Source organism: Xenopus tropicalis, chromosome 2 (genome assembly GCF_000004195.4).
Source record: "Xenopus tropicalis strain Nigerian chromosome 2, UCB_Xtro_10.0, whole genome shotgun sequence".
Taxonomy (NCBI): Eukaryota; Metazoa; Chordata; class Amphibia; order Anura; family Pipidae; genus Xenopus; species Xenopus tropicalis.
The window spans coordinates 28,837,227-28,853,816 of record NC_030678.2 but is presented as its reverse complement, the minus strand read 5'-3'; the positions used below and the strand labels follow the sequence as shown (position 1 = coordinate 28,853,816).

Below are 16,590 nucleotides of genomic sequence, written 5' to 3'. Positions count from 1 at the left end.
GCTCGCTGCTCCAACAGTGGCAAAGCCAAATTCGCCTGAAATTGTATGAGAAAAGCAGGAATGTTAATGTTCATTTTGAAATGCTAGCTACCAATAAACACCACGGAGAAAAAAATATCCTTGTGTTGACATTCTAAGCATCACTTACCAATCTTCACCTCTCCGAAGGAGGTGATAAGGATGTTCCCGGGCTTAATGTCATGGTGGATGATGTTCTTTTTTTGCAGGTGGAAAAGGCCCTGAGAAATCAAGAAAGCAAAAGTAAGTATATAAATAGTTTTGTACTCTTTGATTAATTAGAAATAGGCAGAATAGCACCAAGGAGTTCAACATGTGACCTACCGTGATTATATGTTTGCAGATATAGGAGATCCACCTTTCTCCTAAGTGCTTTGTGGTGCCAATAAGGTCTTGTAGAGTGGCACCAGTGATAAACTCAGTAGCAATCTAGAACACAAATAAAGAATATTTGGTCAACTATTTTATTTACGGTACCTAAAATTTTATTGGGAACCCGAGGAAAAGGCTTTGTAGCTTAAAGTCTTGGTGTGACTGCAATATCAGCTGCAACTGTTTCTTACCAAACTGGATCATGTTTGCATCCAAAATGCTAACTTGTGTATTAGATCAGTATAAATTGGCATATTTGCTACATAAATGTGTAACCTCTCCGAATAAACACTTCCTTACCCAAAGTCCTTCAGGTGGCGATGGTGTCCGTGAGGCCTGATGGTAATAAGCCCCATAGAAATCCACGATATTTTGGTGGCCTGACACCATTTGAAGGACTTCAACTTCTTGTTGGACTTCCTTTTGCTTCTAGTTTCAAAAAAAAGTAACAAGGTAAATAAAATGGATACAATAACAATTTCAAATACCCCAACCTAACTTGTCATTATGAAAAATGACAGCTTTGTTATATCTCTACATGAGTATTGTATAATATGACGGAGACTCCTTTAGTTCTTTAATATCAAACTGTATTTCTTAAGTTACAGTTATATAGTTATTAGGGACCAGGGTATTTCACTTAGCCTTTTCAAAGGCTAATTAGTATCTAATTACAGTAATCATGAAGACACATTACCTCTTGATCTTTCACGATTACAATGGCCACCTCCATCCGTCTGTTTAGGTGCCATCCCTGTAGGAAAAGAAGCTCAGTGATCATTACTTACAAAACAGTATGGGAAAGCAAATATAGAGAAGCATGTAAATATGGAAAGGTTTATTGGCTGCTTCTGAAGCACAAGAAAAACACAGAAAGGACAATACTCTAGAGGGCACAACCAATGGACAGAATTACAGAATAACCCAAAAGAACACACATTTTAACACAGAATATAATATCTTACAATGTAAATCACTCCGTTGGGGTCCTCTCCGATTGGTTTCCCCAATTTTAAATATCTCCCGGGCTCCTAAAAAATAACATTGAAAATGTGAAAAACTAATATTATGCAGTTGGACAAATAAACTTTCTAACATGTGAGAAGCCCATAAGGTGTAAGAGGAAACAGAGGGTAGAAGACTGGCGGCTGGAAAATTTAAGCCAAAATACAGTTTTACAGCTACTTACTGGGTATTTCTCAGTGAGTGAGATGGTGTTATTCCCCTGAGGAAGAAAAAAGGGATTTAATCAGACCAACTCATTTTATGGAACTGCTAACATTATATTTTGTAGAACAAGGAAAGTATTAATTTACTATATGGTGCCAGTATGTTAGTTAAAGTAGTTTGGCTCATACATAGGATGTTTATAATAGACTGGCAGTTTTCTCTGGTACATCTTGGTTAAAACAGAGAACATTTTTGTTATATGAACCGAACCCTGAAGGTGCAGGTGCTTAAATAGACAATATTTACAACTTTGGTTTAAGGAACAGGCCATGTTCTGAACTATACTTTGCTTATAGTTTAAACCCTCTTTAAAAAAAAATCCCTCTCTCCCACACAAGCTGAACCACTGGGCTTTGAGATAAGAGCAGCTCATTGTCCAGAAGAATTGAAAAGGGGAAAGGCCCTTTAAATATAAATTAATGAAAAAGTTGAATAAGATCTTTTTTTTTTAAACCTCATTGAGACCCACCTCGTTGGTCGGAGGTTCCACTCGCTGTCTTTTGGAGATCTGGGGCCGGCAGGTGGTAGTGCCAGATTCCTGTGAAAGAAAATGTGTTATATAAACTGAACCTTCGATCTTAAAGTAGAACTGCAACACCCAAATGTATATATCTCTGCCCATAAATAAGGGGAGATAGAGCTTTGGAGCGGGCTTGAGGGTTGTTATGTTTTGCAGTGCCCGTTCTTTTACAACCCTTATTGCTCTGATTGCAGGAGTATGTATAGTGAAGCCTGCCTGGATCTTGGCTTGAGTGTGCATGTTCTAGAAGGGCAATGAGAGATGTGGAAGACCTGAGAGGATGGCAACGGAGGGAAAAAGTGGTGACGGAGGCAAAAAGTGGTGCCCAACCACCCCATGGAGCCCTTGTGCATTTGACCTTTAGGTAAGAGTGGAATGGGGCCTACATAAGAGTTTGCATGATGCAGATGGATAGGGGGCCTGCTTGGAGTCCAAATAGGTTTAAAATGATTTAATGTTATATTGAGAGGAAAAATATTAAATTAAGCTCAAACCTCCTTAAGATCTTTCACGCCCTCTTTGCTCAGTTCCTTTACCGAGCCCTCTTCCTGGCTGGTGTTGGTGCCAGTTTCTTTTGGTGACGCCTGGTAAATAAAAATACAGTTTCTCAACCATCTCATTGAGAGCTTAAAAGTGTCATTAAAACATGTTATATTAGATCTATTCGGCTTCCTAGAGAAACGGTCACAATGGATTTTAGGTAGCCGAGTTGGATATTTTAATATAATTGTGTTTCTCTTTTACATAATACAAGTGTTTGCTGGTTACCTCACAGATCTCAGGTTGAGGATCGTCACTTTCTTCCAGGGTTTCCTGGTTAAGAGAGAAAATGTAATAGGATCGCTCAGTTCACTAAAACATATGATAAAATGATTGTTATGGTTATTTTCTCCTTACCTTGCAGTGGCAGGAGTTGGTGTTACTCACCTGCTCCACTTCTACCTGCTGAGGGAGGCTTTCTGATTCATCCTGGTTTCGGAAGGGAAAAAGTCTTTTACTGTATCAGTTTAGCTTAATAAAAAATATATTCTGAAATAAACCTGGTTTAGAAACAAATGAGCCAGTATGAATTCAATCTGGTTATATCTGAGACATAAGGGTCATTTACTTAGACCCCCGAGAGCACTGCAAGAACACTTAGTGGTGCAAATGTGTGCCCTTAAGTGCTCATTCGGAAAGCAGTTCTGCACCTTGTGCCTGATAAAAACAATCCAGTGTGATGTGCAGAGTAGTGATTAGCAAATCTGTCCCGAAAAATTTAGGAAATAGCAAAAATGATGTGCGTCACAAAAAATGCATGAAAATTTTTTTCATACAACAAATTTTTCGCAAAGAATTTTTGCGCAACATTAGTAACTACTCTGCGTAACCCTGGCCAATGTTAGAGAGTAGAGGGTGCTTTAAAGAAGTTTGGTATTTTGACCATATAATTTCTTTTTACCTGGCAGATCTCAGGATCGTTGATCGCAGGAGCCTCCTGGTTAAGAAAGGGAAAGACAAGGTAAATACAATCTTGGTTATAATATAGGGTGATTTTGATTTGTCTGACACAGTGGTACTTATTTACTTATATAGGGTCAATGCCGGATGTGGTGGCACACGAAAAAGCATTTAGGAACATAGGATCGGATCCTTTGCCTGTGTTTATCCACAGACCAAGAATCTAGCATCTGTAATTAGCCCGTAAGCTTGTATGAGTATATGTAATCGTAGCAACTAATCATATGTTTTTATTTTCTAATTTATACACGATAGAAGACCAGTAAGAAACAGAGGCTGACTGGTTGGTATGGGCAACTGCATTTGAGTAAGTTAGCCTCAGTTAAACTATGTTAGTTAATAATTTTCACTGTTGTGTAGATGATATTATTATTTACAGATACTATTCATGACCCATGTAGCTCAGTTCTTCCTCCTTGTTAAGTCAGAATAAAAAGATTTTAAAAATAATTTCATGGCTCCAATAAAAACTGAGTCCTTTTAAACACATTGCCTGACACAATGATTCTGGGTGCAGACCAGGAAAAAGGCTGATGCCAGTGTAGGGGCTGATACTTGGCCGGTGTTTTTCTGAAGGCCAAGATCAGCCCCCCTATGGGCATTGGCCTTAATTTCTGGCCAAGCAGGCGGTGCCTAACAAATTACCACACCAAAGTTAATCTGGATTGGATATACTTATAAAATATCTTTTTCTATTGTGACCCTATAAATTTTTTTTCTTACCTGACAGATGTTATCAGCCTGGATTTCGGGAGTCTCCTGATTGAAAAAAAGGTAAGAAAAAGATATTGCTCATTGTAATATTTTGGTTTTAATGAAACTGATATACAGTCTTGCATAAAATATCAGGTGATTTTTATTTGCCCAACACAGTGGTACTTATTTACTTATATAGGGTCAATGCCGGATGTGGTGACACATCAAAAAGCATTTAGGGTGATAGGGTCGGATTCTCAGCCTGTGTTTATCCACAGCCGAGAATCTAGCATGTGTGGCAGTAGCTTATGAGTTAAAATGTATGAGTGTATAGAATCGTAGAAACCAATTTATAAATGCTAGAAGACTGGTAAGAAACAGATGCTGACTGGTTAACTGAGGCTAACTTGCTCAAATGCAGTTGCCCATACCAAACTATGTTAGTAAATAATTTTCACTGTTGGGTGAATAATATTATTATTCTTTATTGATATATATGCATGACCCTTGTTGCTCCAATACAAACTGAGCCCTTTTAAACACATTGGACCCCCTGCAAAATATTTGCCCCATACCTCACAGGTGTTTGATTGAGGGACTCCGGGCTCATCCAAAGATTCCTGGATAAGTTCTTCCTCCTTGTTAAGTCAGAAAGAAAGATTTTTTTAAAATAATTTCATGGCTCTGATAAAAACGGAGCCCTTTTAAATACATTGCCTGACGCAATGGTTCTGTATGCAGACCAGAAAGAAGGCTGATGCCTTAATTTCTGGCCAAGTAGGCGGTGCCTAACAAATGGACCCCCCCAAAGCCAATCTGGATTTTATATTCTATCAAAATTTATTTTTCTATTGTGACCCTAATATTTTTTCTTACCTGACAGATGTTATGATCAGGGATTTCGGGAGTCTCCTAATTGATAAAAGGTAAGAAAAATATATTGCACATTGTAATATTTCTGTTTTAAAGAATCTGATATACAGTCTTGTATAAAATATAGGGTGATTTTTATTTGCCCGACACAGTGGTACTTATTTACTTATATAGGGGAAATGCCGGATGTGGTGACACATCAAAAAGCATTTAGGAACATAGGGTCGGATTCTCAGCCTGTGTTTATCCACAACCGAGAATCTAGCACGTGTGGCAGTAGCCTATGAGTTAAAATATATGATTGTATGGAATCGTAGCAACCAATTTATAAACGCTAGAAGACTGGTAAGAAACAGATGCTGACTGGTTAACTGAGGCTAACTTGCTCAAATGCAGTTGCCCATACCAAACTATGTTAGTAAATAATTTTCACTGTTTTGTAAATAATATTATTATTCTTTATAGAATAGAAAGAGTGCCGCACACACAGGGACTTGATACAAAAGAAAAAGTGGTTTTATTGAAAAAATTCCAACGTTTCGAGCACAATCTGTGCTCTTCCTCAGGGACAAACAAAATTCTTTATAGATATATATGCATGACCCTTGTAGCTCCAATACAAACTAAGCCCTTTTAAACACATTGGGACCCCTGCAAAATGTTTGGCCCATACCTCGCAGGTGTCAAATTGAGGGACTCCCGGCTCATCCAAAGATTCTTGGATAAGTTCTTCCTCCTGGTTAAGTCAGAAAGAAAGATTTTTAAAAATAATTTCATGGCAACAATATAAACGGAGCCCTTTTAATACATTGCCTGACGCAATGGTTCTGTATGCAGACCAGGAAGAAGGCTGATGCCAGTGTAGGGGCTGATTCGTGGCCGGTGTTTTTCTGAAGGCCAAGATCAGCCCCCCTCCCATGTGGCATTAGTTTAAATTTATGGCCAAGTAGGCGGTGCCAAAAAATTGCCACCCCAAAGTGAAACTCTAATTTAATATTGTCTTAAAATATCTTTTTCTATTGTGACCCTATTATTTTGTCTTACCTGACAGATGTTAATATCAGGGAAATCTGGAGTCTCCTGATTAAAAAAAGGTAAGAAAAGATGTTGCAAGTTGTAATATTTTTTAAAGAAGCTGATATACAGCCTTGCATTCATAAAATATAGGGTGATTTTAATTTGCCCCCTCTCATCCCTCTCTTATGCTTACATGGTAGTTGTTTATAGCCGTCTCCATCGTCTGCTCTGGCTCCTCCTCCTAAGACATAGAAAGTTATCTAATCAACTTACTATAACTCTGTAGTTTAGTATCTTAAATGTACCTTCTACAATACAAATTCCCTAAACTTCTGAAAACCAAACCTACTTACCTGGCAGTTGTTGTTGCCAGGGGTTTCTGTTGGTTCCTGGTTAATAGATAAAAGTCAAGTTATCAAATCAACTCAGCATTTTATAAAGGTAAAATAGGTCATATGTTATATTAAGGGACTGGTGTTTTATTATTGAATTATTTGAGACTCACTTGGCAAACAGGGTTGTCAGATCCAACAGATGGTTCCTAGTTAAGAGAGAAAAATTGATCAGAGCAATGGATATCTACTAAATTGGGGCGGTGGGGGCAGTGCTATAACTGTTGTATGCACAGATCCATATGTGGATCAAAATAACATTTATATCGCATATTATACGGGTACAGGTTTATTGGCTATAGTTAGCTGTTTGCAAACAGTCATATTAAATGGTAAATTCTGTTAAAGCCAACACAACATATAGGAAGAAGCTAATAACATAAGGAATCTGTGATACCATCTCCTTAACTGCTTACCAGGCAGATCCACTGGTTGGGCTCTTCCAAGGGCTCCTCCTGGTTGAGTGAAAAAAGTTGACGTTACTTTATTGAATTGAAGGCCCATTAGCCAACGCAAGTTATCAATATTTTTTTTTTTATAACTGTAGGGCACATTCCTCCAGCCATCAGGTGCTTATGCAATATGACAATGTTTTGGAACAGTCAGTAGACTGTACCTAGTAGCCAATCAGATATGACTCTACTGCCTAATTTTTAATATTAATACACTGCTTAGTTTATAATTTAGTCAATGGGGTCTGCCAGTCAGTTATTACATTATTAGTGAAGTATCCATTATCTTATTTTCTGCTTACCTGGTAGTGGCAGGGGCTGGTGTTTGTTCTCGCCTGCACTATCAGTTCTTCCTCCTGGTTAAGTCAGAAAGAAAGATTTTTTTAAAATAAATTCATGGCTCTGATAAAAACAGAGCCCTTTTAAATACTTTGCCTGACGCAATGGTTCTGGGTGCAGACCAGGAAGAAGGCTGATGCCTTAATTTCTAGTCAAGTAGGTGGTGCCTAACTAATGGACCCCCCCAAAGCCAATCTGGATTTTATATTCTATCAGAATATCTTTTTCTATTGTGACCCTAATATTTTTTCTTACCTGACAGATGTTATGATCAGGGCTTTCGGGAGTCTCCTAATTGATAAAAGGTAAGAAAAAGATATTGCACATTGTAATATTTCTGTTTTAAAGAAGCTGATATACAGTCTTGCATAAAATATAGGGTGATTTTTATTTGCCTGACACAGTGGTACTTATTTATTTATATTGGGGAAATGCCGGATGTGGTGACACATCAAAAAGCATTTAGGAACATAGGGTCGGATTCTCAGCCTGTGTTTATCCACAACCGAGAATCTAGCACGTGTGGCAGTAGCCTATGAGTTAAAATGTATGATTGTATGGAATCGTAGCAACCAATTTATAAACGCTAGAAGACTGGTAAGAAACAGATGCTGACTGGTTAACTGAGGCTAACTTGCTCAAATGCAGTTGCCCATACCAAACTATGTTAGTAAATAATTTTCACTGTTGAGTAAATAATAATATTATTCTTTACAGATATATATGCATGACCCTTGTAGCTCCAATACAAACTGAGCCCTTTTAAACACATTGGGACCCCTGCAAAATGTTTGGCCCATACCTCGCAGGTGTCAAATTGAGGGACTCCTCTCTCATCCAAAGATTCTTGGATCAGTTCTTCCTCCTGGTTAAGTCAGAAAGAAAGATTTTTAAAATGGTTCTGGGTGCAGACCAGGAAGAAGGCTGATGCCAGTGTAGGGGCTGATTCATGGCCGGTGTTTTTCTGAAGGCCAAGATCAGCCCCCCTCCCATGTGGCATTAGTCTAAATTTATGGCCAAGTAGGCGGTGCCTAAAACATTGCCACCCCAAAGTGAAACTCTAATTTAATATTCTCTTAAAATATCTTTTTCTATTGTGACCCTATTATTTTGTCTTACCTGACAGATGTTAATATCAGGGAAATCTGGAGTCTCCTGATTAAAAAAAGGTAAGAAAAGATGTTGCAAGTTGTAATATTTTTTAAAGAAGCTGATATACAGCCTTGTATTCAGAAAATATAGGGTGATTTTAATTTGCCCCCTCTCATCCCTCTCTTATGCTTACATGGCAGTTGTTTATAGCCGGCTCCATCGTCTGCTCTGGCTCCTCCTCCTAAGACATAGAAAGTTATCTAATCAACTTACTATAACTCTGTAGTTTAGTATCTTAAATGTACCTTGTACAATACAAATTCCCTAAACTTCCGAAAACCAAACCTACTTACCTGGCAGTTGTTGTTTCCAGGGGTTTCTGTTGGTTCCTGGTTAATAGATAAAAGTCAAGTTATCAAATCAACTCAGCATTTTATAAAGGTAAAATAGGTCATATGTTATATTAAGGGACTGGTGTTTTATTATTGAATTATTTGATACTCACTTGGCAAACAGGGTTGCCAGATCCAACAGATGGTTCCTGGTTAAGAGAGAAAAATTGATCAGAGCCATGGATATCTACTAAATTGGGGCGGTGGGGGCAGTGCTATAACTGTTGTATGCACAGATCCATATGTGGATCAAAATAACATTTATATCGCAAGTTATACGGGTATGGGTTTATTGGCTATAGTTAGCTGTTTGCAAAGAGTCATATTAAATGGTAAATTCTGTTAAAGGCAACACAACATATAGGAAGAAGCTAATAACATAAGGAATCTGTGATACCATCTCCTTAACTGCTTACCAGGCAGATCCACTGGTTGGGCTCTTCCAAGGGCTCCTCCTGGTTGAGTGAAAAAAGTTGACGTTACTTTATGGAATTGAAGGCCCATTAGCCAACGCAAGTTATCAATATTTTTTTTTATACCTGTAGGGCACATTCCTCCAGCCATCAGGTGCTTATGCAATATGACAATGTTTTGGAACAGTCAGTAGACTGTACCTAGTAGCCAATCAGATATGTCTCTACTGCCTAGTTTTTAATATTAATACACTGCTTAGTTTATAATTTAGTCAATGGGGTCTGCCAGTCAGTTATTACATTATTAGTGAAGTATCCATTATCTTGTTTTCTGCTTACCTGGTAGTGGCAGGGGCTGGTGTTTGTTCTCACCTGCACTATCAGTTCTTCCTCCTGGTTAAGTCAGAAAGAAAGATTTTTTTAAAATAAATTCATGGCTCCGATAAAAACAGAGCCCTTTTAAATACTTTGCCTGACGCAATGGTTCTGGGTGCAGACCAGGAAGAAGGCTGATGCCTTAACTTCTAGTCAAGTAGGCGGTGCCTAACAAATGGACCCCCCCCCAAAGCCAGTCTGGATTTTATATTCTATCAGAATATCTTTTTCTATTGTGACCCTAATATTTTTTCTTACCTGACAGATGTTATGATCAGGGCTTTCGGGAGTCTCCTAATTGATAAAAGGTAAGAAAAAGATATTGCACATTGTAATATTTCTGTTTTAAAGAATCTGATATACAGTCTTGCATAAAATATAGGGTTATTTTTATTTGCCTGACACAGTGGTACTTATTTACTTATATAGGGGAAATGCCGGATGTGGTGACACATCAAAAAGCATTTAGGAACATAGGGTCGGATTCTCAGCCTTTGTTTATCCACAGCCGAGAATCTAGCACGTGTGGCAGTAGCCTATGAGTTAAAATGTATGAGTGTATGGAATCGTAGCAACCAATTTATAAACGCTAGAAGACTGGTAAGAAACAGATGCTGACTGGTTTACTGAGGCTAACTTGCTCAAATGCAGTTGCCCATACCAAACTATGTTAGTTAATAATTTTCACTGTTGGGTAAATAATAATATTATTCTTTACAGATATATATGCATGACCCTTGTTGCTCCAATACAAACTGAGCCCTTTTAAACACATTGGGACCCCTGCAAAATGTTTGGCCCATACCTCGCAGGTGTTAAATTGAGGGACTCCTTGCTCATCCAAAGATTCTTGGATCAGTTCTTCCTCCTTGTTAAGTCAGAAAGAAAGATTTTTAAAAATAATTTCATGGCTCCCATAAAAACTGAGCCCTTTTAAATACATTGCCTGACGCAATGGTTCTGGGTGCAGACCAGGAAGAAGGCTGATTCCAGTGTAGGGGCTGATTCGTGGCCGGTGTTTTTCTGAAGGCCAAGATCAGCCCCCCTATGGGCATTGGCCTTAATTTCTGGCCAAGCAGGCGGTGCCTAACAAATTACCACCCCAAAGTTAATCTGGATTGGATATACTCATAAAATATCATTTTATATTGTGACCCTAACATTTTTTTATTACCTGACAGATGTTATCAGCCTGGATTTCGGGAGTCTCCTGATCGAAAAAAGGTAAGAAAAACATATTGCTCATTGTAATATTTCTGTTTTAAAGAAACTGATATACAGTCTTGCATAAAATATCAGGTGATTTTTATTTGCCCGACACAGTTGTACTTATTTACTTATATAGGGTCAATGCCGGATGTGATAACACATCAAAAAGCATTTAGGAACATAGGGTCGGATTCTCAGCCTGTGTCTACCCACAGCCGAGAATCTAGCATGTGTGGCAGTAGCTTATGAGTTAAAATGTATGAGTGTATGCAATCGTAGCAACCAATTTATAAACGCTAGAAGACTGGTAACAAACAGATGCTGACTGGTTAACTGAGGCTAACTTGCTCAAATGCAGTTGCCCATACCAAACTATGTTAGTAAATAATTTTCACTGTTGGGTAAATAATAATATTATTCTTTCAGATATATATGCATGACTCTTGTAGCTCTAATACAAACTGAGCCGTTTTAAACACATTGGGACCCCCCTGCAATATGTTTGGCCCATACCTCACAGGTGTTTGATTGAGGGACTCCGGGCTCATCCAAAGATTCTTGGATCAGTTCTTCCTCCTGGTTAAGTCAGATAGAAAGATTTTTTTAAAATAATTTCATGGCTCCAATAAAAACTGAGCCCTTTTAAATACATTGCCTGACGCAATGGTTCTGTATGCAGACCAGAAAGAAGGCTGATGCCTTAATTTCTGGCCAAGTAGGCGGTGCCTAACAAATGGACCCCCCCAAAGCCAATCTGGATTTTATATTCTATCAAAATATCTTTTTCTATTGTGACCCTAATATTTTTTCTTACCTGACAGATGTTATGATCAGGGCTTTCGGGAGTCTCCTAATTGATAAAAGGTAAGAAAAAGATATTGCACATTGTAATATTTCTGTTGTAAAGAATCTGATATACAGTCTTGTATAAAATATAGGGTGATTTTTATTTGCCCGACACAGTGGTACTTATTTACTTATATAGGGGAAATGCCGGATGTGGTGACACATCAAAAAGCATTTAGGAACATAGGGTCGGATTCTCAGCCTGTGTTTATCCACAACCGAGAATCTAGCACGTGTGGCAGTAGCCTATGAGTTAAAATGTATGATTGTATGGAATCGTAGCAACCAATTTATAAACACTAGAAGACTGGTAAGAAACAGATGCTGACTGGTTAACTGAGGCTAACTTGCTCAAATGCAGTTGCCCATACCAAACTATGTTAGTAAATAATTTTCACTGTTGAGTAAATAATAATATTATTCTTTACAGATATATATGCATGACCCTTGTAGCTCCAATACAAACTGAGCCCTTTTAAACACATTGGGACCCCTGCAAAATGTTTGGCCCATACCTCGTAGGTGTCAAATTGAGGGACTCCTTGCTCATCCAAAGATTCTTGGATACGTTCTTCTTCCTGGTTAAGTCAGAAAGAAAGATTTTTAAAATAGTTCTGGGTGCAGACTAGGAAGAAGGCTGATGCCAGTGTAGGGGCTGATTCATGGTCGGTGTTTTTCTGAGGGCCAAGATCAGCCCCCCTCCAATGTTGCATTAGTCTAAATTTATGGCCAAGTAGGCGGTGCCTAAAAAATTGCCATCCCAAAGTGAAACTCTAATTTAATATTCTCTTAAAATATCTTTTTCTATTGTGACCCTATTTTTTTGTCTTACCTGACAGATGTTAATATCAGGGAAATCTTGAGTCTCCTGATTAAAAAAAGGTAAGAAAAGATGTTGCAAGTTGTAATATTTTTTAAAGAAGCTGATATACAGCCTTGCATTCATAAAATATAGGGTGATTTTTATTTGCCCCCTCTCATCCCTCTCTTATGCTTACATGGCAGTTGTTTATAGCCGGCTCCATCGTCTGCTCTGGTTCCTCCTCCTAAGACATAGAAAGTTATCTAATCAACTTACTATAACTCTGTAGTTTAGTATCTTAAATGTACCTTGTACAATACAAATTCCCTAAACTTCTGAAAACCAAAACTAATTACCTGGCAGTTGTTGTTGCCAGGGGTTTCTGTTGGTTCCTGGTTAATAGATAAAAGTCAAGTTATCAAATCAACTCAGCATTTTATAAAGGTAAAATAGGTCATATGTTATATTAAGGGACTGGTGTTTTATTATTGAATTATTTGAGACTCACTTGGCAAACAGGGTTGCCAGATCCAACAGATGGTTCCTGGTTAAGAGAGAAAAATTGATCAGAGCCATGGATATCTACTAAATTGGGGCGGTGGGGGCAGTGCTATAACTGTTGTATGCACAGATCCATATGTGGATCAAAATAACATTTATATCGCAAGTTATACGGGTATGGGTTTATTGGCTATAGTTAGCTGTTTGCAAAGAGTCATATTAAATGGTAAATTCTGTTAAAGGCAACACAACATATAGGAAGAAGCTAATAACATAAGGAATCTGTGATACCATCTCCTTAACTGCTTACCAGGCAGATCCACTGGTTGGGCTCCTCCAAGGGCCCCTCCTGGTTGAGTGAAAAAAGTTGACGTTACTTTATGAAATTGAAGGCCCATTAGCCAACGCAAGTTATCAATATTTTTTTTTTTATACCTGTAGGGCACATTCCTCCAGCCATCAGGTGCTTATACAATATGACAATGTTTTGGAACAGTCAGTAGACTGTACCTAGTAGCCAATCAGATATGTCTCTACTGCCTAGTTTTTAATATTAATACACTGCTTAGTTTATAATTTAGTCAATGGGGTCTGCCAGTCAGTTATTACATTATTAGTGAAGTATCCATTATCTTTTTTTCTGCTTACCTGGTAGTGGCAGGGGCTGGTGTTTGTTCTCGCCTGCACTATCAGTTCTTCCTCCTGGTTAAGTCAGAAAGAAAGATTTTTTTAAAATAAATTCATGGCTCCGATAAAAACAGAGCCCTTTTAAATACTTTGCCTGACGCAATGGTTCTGGGTGCAGACCAGGAAGAAGGCTGATGCCTTAATTTCTAGTCAAGTAGGCGGTGCCTAACAAATGGACCCCCCCAAAGCCAATCTGGATTTTATATTCTATCAGAATATCTTATTCTATTGTGAGCCTAATATTTTTTCTTACCTGACAGATGTTATGATCAGGGTTTTAAAGAATCTGATATACAGTCTTGCATAAAATATAGGGTGATTTTTATTTGCCTGACACAGTGGTACTTATTTACTTATATAGGGGAAATGCCGGATGTGGTGACACATCAAAAAGCATTTAGGAACATAGGGTCGGATTCTCAGCCTGTGTTTATCCACAGCCGAGAATCTAGCACGTGTGGCAGTAGCCTATGAGTTAAAATGTATGAGTGTATGGAATCGTAGCAACCAATTTATAAACGCTAGAAGACTGGTAAGAAACAGATGCTGACTGGTTAACTGAGGCTAACTTGCTCAAGTGCAGTTGCCCATACCAAACTATGTTAGTAAATAATTTTCACTGTTGGGTAAATAATAATATTATTCTTTCCAGATATATATGCATGACCCTTGTAGCTCCAATACAAACTGAGCCCTTTTAAACACATTGGGACCCCTGCAAAATGTTTGGCCCATACCTCACAGGTGTTAAATTGAGGGACTCCTCGCTCATCCAAAGACTCTTGGATCAGTTCTTCCTGCTGGTTAAGTCAGAAAGAAAGATTTTTAAAAATAATTTCATGGCTCCAATAAAAACTGAGCCCTTTTAAATACATTGCCTGACGCAATGGTTCTGGGTGCAGACCAGGAAGCAGGCTGATGCCAGTGTAGGGGCTGATTCGTGGCCGGTGTTTTTCTGAAGGCCAAGATCAGCCCCCCCATGGGCATTGGCTTTAATTTCTGGCCAAGCAGGAGGTGCCTAACAAATTACCACCCCAAAGTGAATCTGGATTGGATATACTCATAAAATATCATTTTATATTGTGACCCTATCATTTTTTTTCTTACCTGACAGATGTTATCAGCCTGGATTTCGGGAGTCTCCTTATCGAAAAAAGGTAAGAAAAACATATTGCTCATTGTAATATTTCTGTTTTAAAGAAACTGATATACAGTCTTGCATAAAATATCAGGTGATTTTTATTTGCCCGACACAGTGGTACTTATTTACTTATATAGGGTCAATGTCGGATGTGATAACACATCAAAAAGCATTTAGCAACATAGGGTCGGATTCTCAGCCTGTGTTTATCCACAGCCGAGAATCTAGCATGTGTGGCAGTAGCCTATGAGTTAAAATGTATGAGTCTATGGAATCGTAACAACCAATTTATAAACGCTAGAAGACTGGTAAGAAACAGATGCTGACTGGTTAACTGAGGCTAACTTGCTCAAATGCAGTTGCCCATACCAAACTATGTTATTAAATAATTTTCACTGTTGGGTAAATAATAATATTATTATTTATAGATATATATGCATGACCCTTGTAGCTCCAATACATACTGAGCCGTTTTAAACACATTGGGACCCCCCTGCAATATGTTTGGCCCATACCTCACAGGTGTTTGATTGAGGGACTCCTCGCTCATCCAAAGACTCTTGGATCAGTTCTTCCTCCTGGTTAAGTCAGAAAGAAAGATTTTTTAAAAATAATTTCATGGCTCCAATAAAAACTGAGCCCTTTTAAATACATTGCCTGATGCAATGGTTCTGTATGCAGACCAGAAAGAAGGCTGATGCCTTAATTTCTGGCCAAGTAGGCGGTGCCTAACAAATGGACACCCCCAAAGCCAATCTGGATTTTATATTCTATCAAAATATCTTTTTCTATTGTGACCCTAATATTTTTTCTTACCTGACAGTTGTTATGATCAGGGATTTCGGGAGTCTCCTAATTGATAAAAGGTAAGAAAAAGATATTGCACATTGTAATATTTCTGTTTTAAAGAATCTGATATACAGTCTTGCATAAAATATAGGGTGATTTTTATTTGCCTGACACAGTGGTACTTATTTACTTATATAGGGGAAATGCCGGATGTGGTGACACATCAAAAAGCATTTAGGAACATAGGGTCGGATTCTCAGCCTGTTTTTATCCATAGCCGAGAATCTAGCACGTGTGGCAGTAGCCTATGAGTTAAAATGTATGAGTGTATGGAATCGTAGCAACCAATTTATAAACGCTAGAAGACTGGTAAGAAACAGATGCTGACTGGTTAACTGAGGCTAACTTGCCCAAATGCAGTTGCCTATACCAAACTATGTTAGTAAATAATTTTCACTGTTGGGTAAATAATAATATTATTCTTTACAGATATATATGCATGACCCTTGTAGCTCCAATATAAACTGAGCCCTTTTAAACATATTGGGACCCCTGCAAAATGTTTGGCCCATACCTCGCAGGTGTCAAATTGAGGGACTCCTCTCTCATCCAAAGATTCTTGGATACGTTCTTCCTCCTGGTTAAGTCAGAAAGAAAGATTTTTAAAATGGTTCTGGGTGCAGACCAGGAAGAAGGCTGATGCCAGTGTAGGGGCTGATTCGTGGCCGGTGTTTTTCTGAAGGCCAAGATCAGCCCCCCTCCCATGTTGCATTAGTCTAAATTTATGGCCGAGTAGGAGGTGCCTAAAAAATTACCACCCCAAAGCGAAACTCTAATTTAATATTCTCTTAAAATATCTTTTTCTATTGTGACCCTATCATTTTGTCTTACCTGACAGATGTTATTATCAGGGAAATCTGGAGTCTCCTGATTA

General features: G+C 38.3%; 2 long non-coding RNA genes across 2 annotated transcripts; both read left to right on the top strand.

The window, feature by feature from the left end:
• Positions 1-226: 226 nt before the first annotated feature.
• LOC108645759 lies at positions 227-7,686 on the top strand. Its single transcript, XR_004221240.1, has 5 exons — positions 227-261; positions 2,335-2,504; positions 3,589-3,641; positions 5,220-5,262; positions 7,672-7,686. It is a non-coding gene; the product is annotated as an uncharacterized LOC108645759 (long non-coding RNA).
• Positions 7,687-9,952: 2,266 nt separating this feature from the next.
• LOC105946631 lies at positions 9,953-16,577 on the top strand. Its single transcript, XR_004221241.1, has 5 exons — positions 9,953-9,989; positions 10,863-10,905; positions 14,841-14,883; positions 15,691-15,733; positions 16,555-16,577. It is a non-coding gene; the product is annotated as an uncharacterized LOC105946631 (long non-coding RNA).
• Positions 16,578-16,590: the final 13 nt, after the last annotated feature.